Here is a 7,687-nt window from a genome sequence, read left to right as displayed (position 1 = left end):
GAGATTTAGGGAAGTAGATGGAGATTAAGAGCAGGAGAATAGTCCTGCTGAAAAAGAAGACACACACAATAACACAAAATGACGGGAACATGAAGAAAAACGTAGATGGAGGATAGAGAACAGAGAAGACAGGGAAAGAAAAAAACAATGGGAGATGAGGAAAAGCGAGGAAGGGGAATGAATAAATAGAAGTGCAGAGGGGCAGATCAGGAGGAGGATCAAGACAACATCTGGGAGATCACAAGGAGCCTAAGGGAGCATGATATTCTTGGGATTCGAGAAGGGACATGGATAGAGGACAAGGAATATTTGAAGGAGATTTGAGTTCAGAGAATAAGGAAGATTAGTGGAATTTGTCAAACTACATTCCATATGCCAAAGTGACATTGGTAGGATTTTCCTGTAGGGAGAATTATGGGATTGGGATTTGAACAATATCATGAGAAATTCGAGACTCATTGGGAGACCGTGTTACTACTATGTTGGCTTGAATGTTTGTTGTTTTATTATTATCTCCCAAAATATTTTTTAATGAGACCTTGCCCATATTAACCAAAATTTTCCTGATTATTCTAATGATTTGACTCAATGCATTGTTTTTTGGAGTGCTTCACTCAAGAATCGCTTGAATTATTATGGCTGAGTCACCCAGAATTACTGGGTTCTGCATTTTCCTTTTTTTAGAATTGCTGTGCCTAACAATAATCCGTAAGCTTCTGCCCCGTTGTTTGAAATTTCCCTAAGGCCCCATTCATAAGTAATTGGATTATTGCCACTTGATTCAAAAAGGATGCCTCCAACTCCATCTTTGCTAGGATTTGATTTTTGGAGGCACCATAAAAAAGGAGGTAGGGTCTATTTAGATTTTTCATCCACATGATGAATTCATCACTTTTTAATCTTATTTTCTAGTTCTAAATATTAGGATTTAAATTGATGATGCTTGTCCTATTAGGACCACTCATCACATATTTAATCCAGATTCTTTCCTCTTATTGAATCTGATTGGTTTCTATTGGTTTTACTCCTTTTGAAGATAATAATTCAGTTGTGAAGCCCCAGGGCCTTGACAATACATTACTGATGTTTGGAGGTCGATCATTGAAAATTGGCTGGTTTCTTACCAACGAAATCTACCAACACATAAAGGAGGGAAGATTATTCCAATACCTTTTGATGGTTTCCTTTTGTTTTAGGGAGTATGGGTATTCCCTTTTCTAGGTTGTGAAGAATTCATTAAATGACTGAGATAGAGGCAAATTGGCCTCTAGAGGACTTACTAGAAGGTACCCGCATTCTTGTGTGAAGGAGCAGTCAAGAAAAAGATGTTGGATGCTTTCTTCACTTATTAAGCACATTGAACATCTGGAAGGACCTATGAATCAATTTTTTTTAATATTATTAGCAGTTAGGACTTTACCTTTTATAAGTGTCCAAATGAATATTTTGACCTTTGGTAAACTTTCAGATTTCCACATAGTTCTCTAATGAATCCAATCTTGTTTATCTTTTTGAGCTTGGATGGTCAGATAACCTGATTTCGTCGTTAACTCTCCACCATTGGGGTCCCATTTGAATGAGTCTCGTGAATCAAGGCTAAGAGGAGTAGCTCCATTTAGAAGGTTTATTAATGATTTCCATTGAGATTTGAGGCTTCAAGGAAGATTAAGGGTCCTCCATTCCGCCTAATTACCATTTTTCCATAAAGAGATGTCATTCAAGGTGAAAATTCTGTTTGTACTCATCCATCCTCTTAGGTTTTGGATATTTATTTCGTTGGCTACAGGAGGATTCCCCATTAGGCTATCTTCCCAAATTTTGATTCATTTTCCATTCCTGGGAAGCTTAGATGATTTCTCTTGATGAGAGGAAGAGATTTTTTGACTAAGTTCCATACTTGAGTGCATGAATTGATCTGGAATCCTTCTTCTAGAAGGAGAGATTGAGAATGATTCATATATTTAGCTCCCAAAACTTTCTTCCACCAACAATCCTTTCCTATGATAAACCTCCATGCTATTTTTTCCCTAAGAGCTAAGTTCAGGTAAGCATGGAGTCTTATGGACAAGCCTCTTTTTTCATAAGGCAAGGTGACTTGATCCCATTTACTAAGATGATTTTTTTGAGTCATATTTCCCTCCTTGCCATAGAAATCCCCTTATTATTAACTCAGTTTCCTTATGGATGCTTGCTAGAGCTAAGATAGCTACAAACTGATAGATTGGAAGGGCTGTGAGCATTGATTTGATTAAAATCACTCTACTTGCTAGGTTGAGCCAGTTCATGTCCCAATTTTTGAATATTTTTTTCATTTTCTCTATATGTTTATTCCACAATTATGTATTCAGGTTTTCTTTAGATATTGGAAGGCCAAAATAGTGGAAATGGCTCCATATTGCTTGGAAGGGGATATCCAAAATTTAAGATATTCTTTGAAGGGTGTGAGGAGAGGTATTCCAACCATATATTCTACATTTTTTTTTTTTTAGGGGACCTCCTGAGACTTCCAGAAAGTTGTTGAGCACTTTTTTATCTGTCTAGAAACTATACATGAGGCACCTCCCATCACTAGAGTGTCATCTGCAAATAATGAGTGGTTCATGTTTTTTACTCCAGATGAGATAGAGAGCACTGTTAATATGTGATTTGTCCTGCACTTTTCTAGATGTATACTCAATGAATCTACCATGATTATATAAAAAAAGGGTGAAAGAGGACAACCATGTCTCAGATTCCCATGAGCTTTGGAGAAACTCACTTGGCCTGCCATTGATTAGAGGAGCGATCCAAGGGCCTATTGTGCAAACTTTGATTATATAAGTTATCTTGGAAGAGAATCCAAATTTATTTAGAACAACAGAAAGGAAGGATATATTCAACCTACTGAATGCATTTCCCATATCTAGATTTAAAATAATACCCTACTCTTTCCTCATTAAACTAGAATGCATGGATTCTTTCACTCTCATGGTGTTTTCGAGGATTTGTCTACTGGGCACGAATCCTCCTCGATTTTCATAAATTAGATCAAGGATGATAGGATTTACTTTGTTTTCTAAAATATTTGTGATGATTTTTTAGGAAGAGTTACACAAAAATCGGCTAGAATCGGATGAAAGAAGAGGGTCTTGCCTCTTTTGGAACAAGAGCTAGAAAAGAAGAATTTGTAAATCCTCCTAGATTCATTTTCTTGAAGACATTACTTATCATTCTGATAAAATCCTTTTTGATTAAACTCCAATTGTTACAATAGAAAGCAATGGAAAATCCATCTTGCCCTAGAGCTTTGTTCGGATGGAGATCCCAAATAGCTGAATAAATCTCTTTCTCATCCACTTCTTTAGTGAGTTCTCAATTTATTTCTTCACTAATGTTTTTGGGAATATGCTGGGTGAAGACTTCATGATCAATATTTGCTGCATTTGTTGTTAGGATGTTTTTAAAATGGTTGTGTGCTTCCTTTTTAAACTCCTATTGTCCTATGATTTCTCTGCCAATCATCCTTTATGCTATCTCTTTGGTTAATAATTCTCCGCATCCTTGTTGAGTTATGAAAGAAGACAACATTTTTATCTCCTACCTTCATCCAGAGGCTGCGAGATTTTAATCTCCACTCCTCTTCCTCAACTCTATTTTCTCTATATATTTCCCAATAAATTTTATTTTCCTAGAGTTGGATTTCTTTTGTTTCTTCATGTTGTTCTTTTGTTTCTTGGGCTATCTCCATTTTTTAATTAACTTTTCCTTCCTTTTCTGTTTTTCTTTATGGTTGTTCTTTGCCCAAATTTTCATTTCCTTCCTCAACGTTTTTAGTTTGGTTTTCGAGACAAATTTTGGAGAGCTTATAACCTTTTGTGACCACACCTCTGTTGTTAACTTTTTTTCTTCATCGTTGTTGTTCCATATTGAATTGTATCTAAATGGTGTTGGGCCTAAATTACCCATATTCCCAAGAGTGATTACCACTGACTTGTGATTGGAAGCTGAGGTATGAATGATTCTTGATATAATTGAGTTGAATTTATTGGATATTTTGTCTTGGACTAGGATACGATCAAGCCTTTCCTTGATGTTGTTTTTTCCTATTGTTTTATTGCTCCATGTGTATTTTCCATTATTGGGAGGAAAATCTAGAAGGTTGTAGGAGTCCATAATGAGTTCGATAGAATCCCTTGATGGATCTACATGGTAAGATCCTTCAAACTTCTCAACTACATTCAAAACTAAGATGAAGTCTCCTCCAACTATAAAGCTGCTATTTTGTACGTGTGGGAGAATTTTTTTAGAGTATTCCAGCAGACTTCCTTCTTTCTATAATGATTCAGAGAATAGACATTTATTATGCAGTATTGTTCTTTGTTTTTTTTTGTTCCTTAGATTTGTTTTAATCCAATGCTATTCTTTTAGTTGGTGGACTAACTCCCATTTAACTTTCTTCCACAGAGTGCAGATACCTCCTGATGCCCCTAAAGTTTGGAGAGATGTGCCTTCATAACTCCTTATTCTTTGGATCATTTTTCGTGTATCAAGTTCATTTATTTTTGTCCCTTGGACAATGAGGATATCTAGATTTTCCACTGATATTAAATCTTTAATTTCATTGAGTTTTAAAGGGCTTCCCATTCCTCTATAATTCCAAGATACAAGATTCATTAAATATTTTGATTGGGGGCAAAGGGGCCTTCCCCTCTGGAAGGATGGGGGGTTTTCTCCTTGTTCTTTGCTAATAAGGTATCCATAGGTTGTTGAGTAACCATATCCATCTCCTTTACAACAACTTTGTCTCTTAGTTCTCTATTAGATGTTCATCCAGGTCTTTCAGGATGGTTAAGGGAAGAGAGAGAGTCTTTGGATTGATTCCTTATGATGATTTGATCAAAATAAGGAGGAGGAGCGATAAGGGAGAGGATGGGGGAGGAAGAGGTGGGAAAGGGATGGAAGGGGAGAAGGGGAGGGATGGGGGAGGAGAGGAGGGGATAAATGGATCTTCAAGTGGATTGAAGGGATTAGAGACCAGTAGGGAAGAGGAGGAATGAGAGCAGGTCAAGGAGAAGAGCGGGAAGGAAGGGGAGTTGAGATAATAGGGACAGAGATAGTGGAGTTATGAGAGGGCTTTTGAGAGAATGAAGAAGGTTGAGAAGAAGGTTTATTTTCTGTCTTTTTCTTCTTAACCTATTCCCATTTTGGATCCTAAGATTTTATTACTTAACTTTCTTGTTATTTCAGACATCTGTTAGCAAAATGACCATATTTGTGGCATACCTTGCATTTTAATGGTATTTTATTGTAGTCAAGTTGTTGAATGTAAACCTAGTTGTCGATTTTTATCTTTATTGCTTCGCGGAGCCCTTTTCCTAGGTTAGCTTCAACACATATTTTTGCGCATGCATGCATATTCTCCTTTGGCTCTCTTCTGTCAATGTATTTTCCCACTGCATTTGCTATTGCTTTAACCGATTTGTCTCCCCAACAATGGAGGGTGGGGGGTGAGGGAGTCGCACCCAGATTAGCGCAAAATTAGCACATCCAACTCTGGATCAAAATATGAAGTCCACCTGTTTAGATGGAGGCCCCTAGTGTCCATAAAATATAATCCATTCTTGAATATCAGGTCTCTATCTTCTTTTGTTTCAAAGTGGAAAGTACAATATCCTCTTCCATAGAACTTGATTGATATTTTTCCACTAATAAAGGAGGACTAGTTTCGTTCAACCCACTTCTGGATAGAGCGAGGGGAAGGCCATAGACTAGTGAAATGACCAACGAGGCCACTCTCAGAGAGAGAGAGAGAGAGAGAGAGAGAGAGAGAGAGAGAGAGAGAGAGAGCAACACGAAGAGGGAGGGAAGGAGGTAAAATGATTTTATAGAAGAGAGCAGGGAAAAAACATGCTAAAGCGTTTTCATCTTGCTAAGATAAGTGAGAAGAGGAAGGGAGGGAGTCACCATCCAGAGGAGGCTCTAGAGGGACCATCGGGAGTAGAGGGATTAGGCCGAGCCCACTTGGAGCAGGGGAACCCGTGAGCTAGAAAGCGTGCGATCTCCTTAATTCAAACATAGTGTAGCAGGAAAATTGTCAACACTTATAACGTTACTTAGCATCCAAGATAAGATTGTATATATGTGTCATACTTGGCCTTTAAGAGATGATATCTAACATTTTCATGTGTCTTGAGAAATTTTGTAAGAACATAAACAGTGTCTGTATTTTACACCAAACATATGTCTTGTAATTTTCCTATCACCTCATATGGTTCACCAAAGTTAAGCATACCACAACATAGAGAGATATGTATACCTTATTCGCTTTTACTAGCTTTAACATGACATGTAAAATTTGTTTTATTTATTCTTGCACATTCCTCCATTATAAAATAATCTTGAATGTATTTGACAAGCCAGTTTCTTTACTTTTACATTGTTTTTCAATTCGAGTATGTTTAGTACTATTCATAGAGAATTCAACTGCAACTTTAGATGATTTAGTTGTTGCCCTTGTTCCAAAAACATTCACAAAGACCTTATTTGATGTCATCTTCTTGATATATATATGTATATGTATATGTATATGTATATGTATATGTATATGTATATGTATATATATATATATATATATATATATATATATATATATATATATATATATATATATATATATATATATATATATATATATATATCTAAGTTAATGAAGAAAAAACATATCTTAATTAAAAAACAAAACAAAAAAATGTTTAAAAATAAAAAATATAACTCTTAATTTAATTCAAAAAATGAAATAAAAAAAAACATTCCAAATATTAAAAAAAACACTTAAATTATAATTTCATAATCAAAACTAAAAAAAGAAAAAAAAAAAAAAAAAAAAATTCCTCGTTGGGCCTTCAGCCGCCCATTGGGCCGAAGGCCCATGGAGAGCATACCACGCTCATGAAAAAAATTGAAATTAAAAATGAAGATAAAAAAATCATATCTATATATATATATATATATATATATATATATATATATATATATATATATATATATATATATATATATATATATATATATATATATTGTGTGGTTGACGACCACCCTTGGTCACTGGGTGGCCGCTACATCCACGGCTTAGAGACTAGGCTGATCTGCGAGGGATCAAACCTTTCGGCCATCAACAGACCTAACCCCAAGAGCTTACGGGAATTGACCCTATGACCTCCCATCTGGCGAGGCTCCAACTTGACTGATTGAGCTAACTCTTGGGGTATATATATATATATATATATATATATCTAATTGTTTCACATTTTATTTTTATTTTGAATAGATAAATAAATTAATTTTTCCTAAAGGAATATTTTTTTTTGGGTATCATGGAGGAACCCAACAACCCGCCTGACATGTAATTAATAGTAAATTTCTAGGGGTTTACCACCTATTTTTCTTGTTGTAAATTAGTCACCTCAAGGGGATTTGAACCCAGGTCTTCTTTGTTTCAACGATTTCATAAATTTTGAATCAATGAATTAAAATTACCCCAGACAAATTACAAAAAAAAATATAAAAAAAATTGAACACCAGTTTTTTCATTTCAAAGCCCTAAAAAATATCTTTTTTCTTATTTTTTTCTCTTAAAAATCCTACAAAGTTGAGTTTTTTTTTCCATCTTTTTCGCTAAAAAAAAAATTGAGTTTTAATGTGCTTTTTC

The sequence above is a fragment of the Pinus tabuliformis genome, chromosome 1_2, assembly GCF_031772625.1.
Source record: "Pinus tabuliformis cultivar Carrire ecotype Pingquan chromosome 1_2, CPIR1, whole genome shotgun sequence".
In the NCBI taxonomy this organism is placed as follows: Eukaryota; Viridiplantae; Streptophyta; class Pinopsida; order Pinales; family Pinaceae; genus Pinus; species Pinus tabuliformis.
This window is presented reverse-complemented; position numbering follows the sequence as displayed.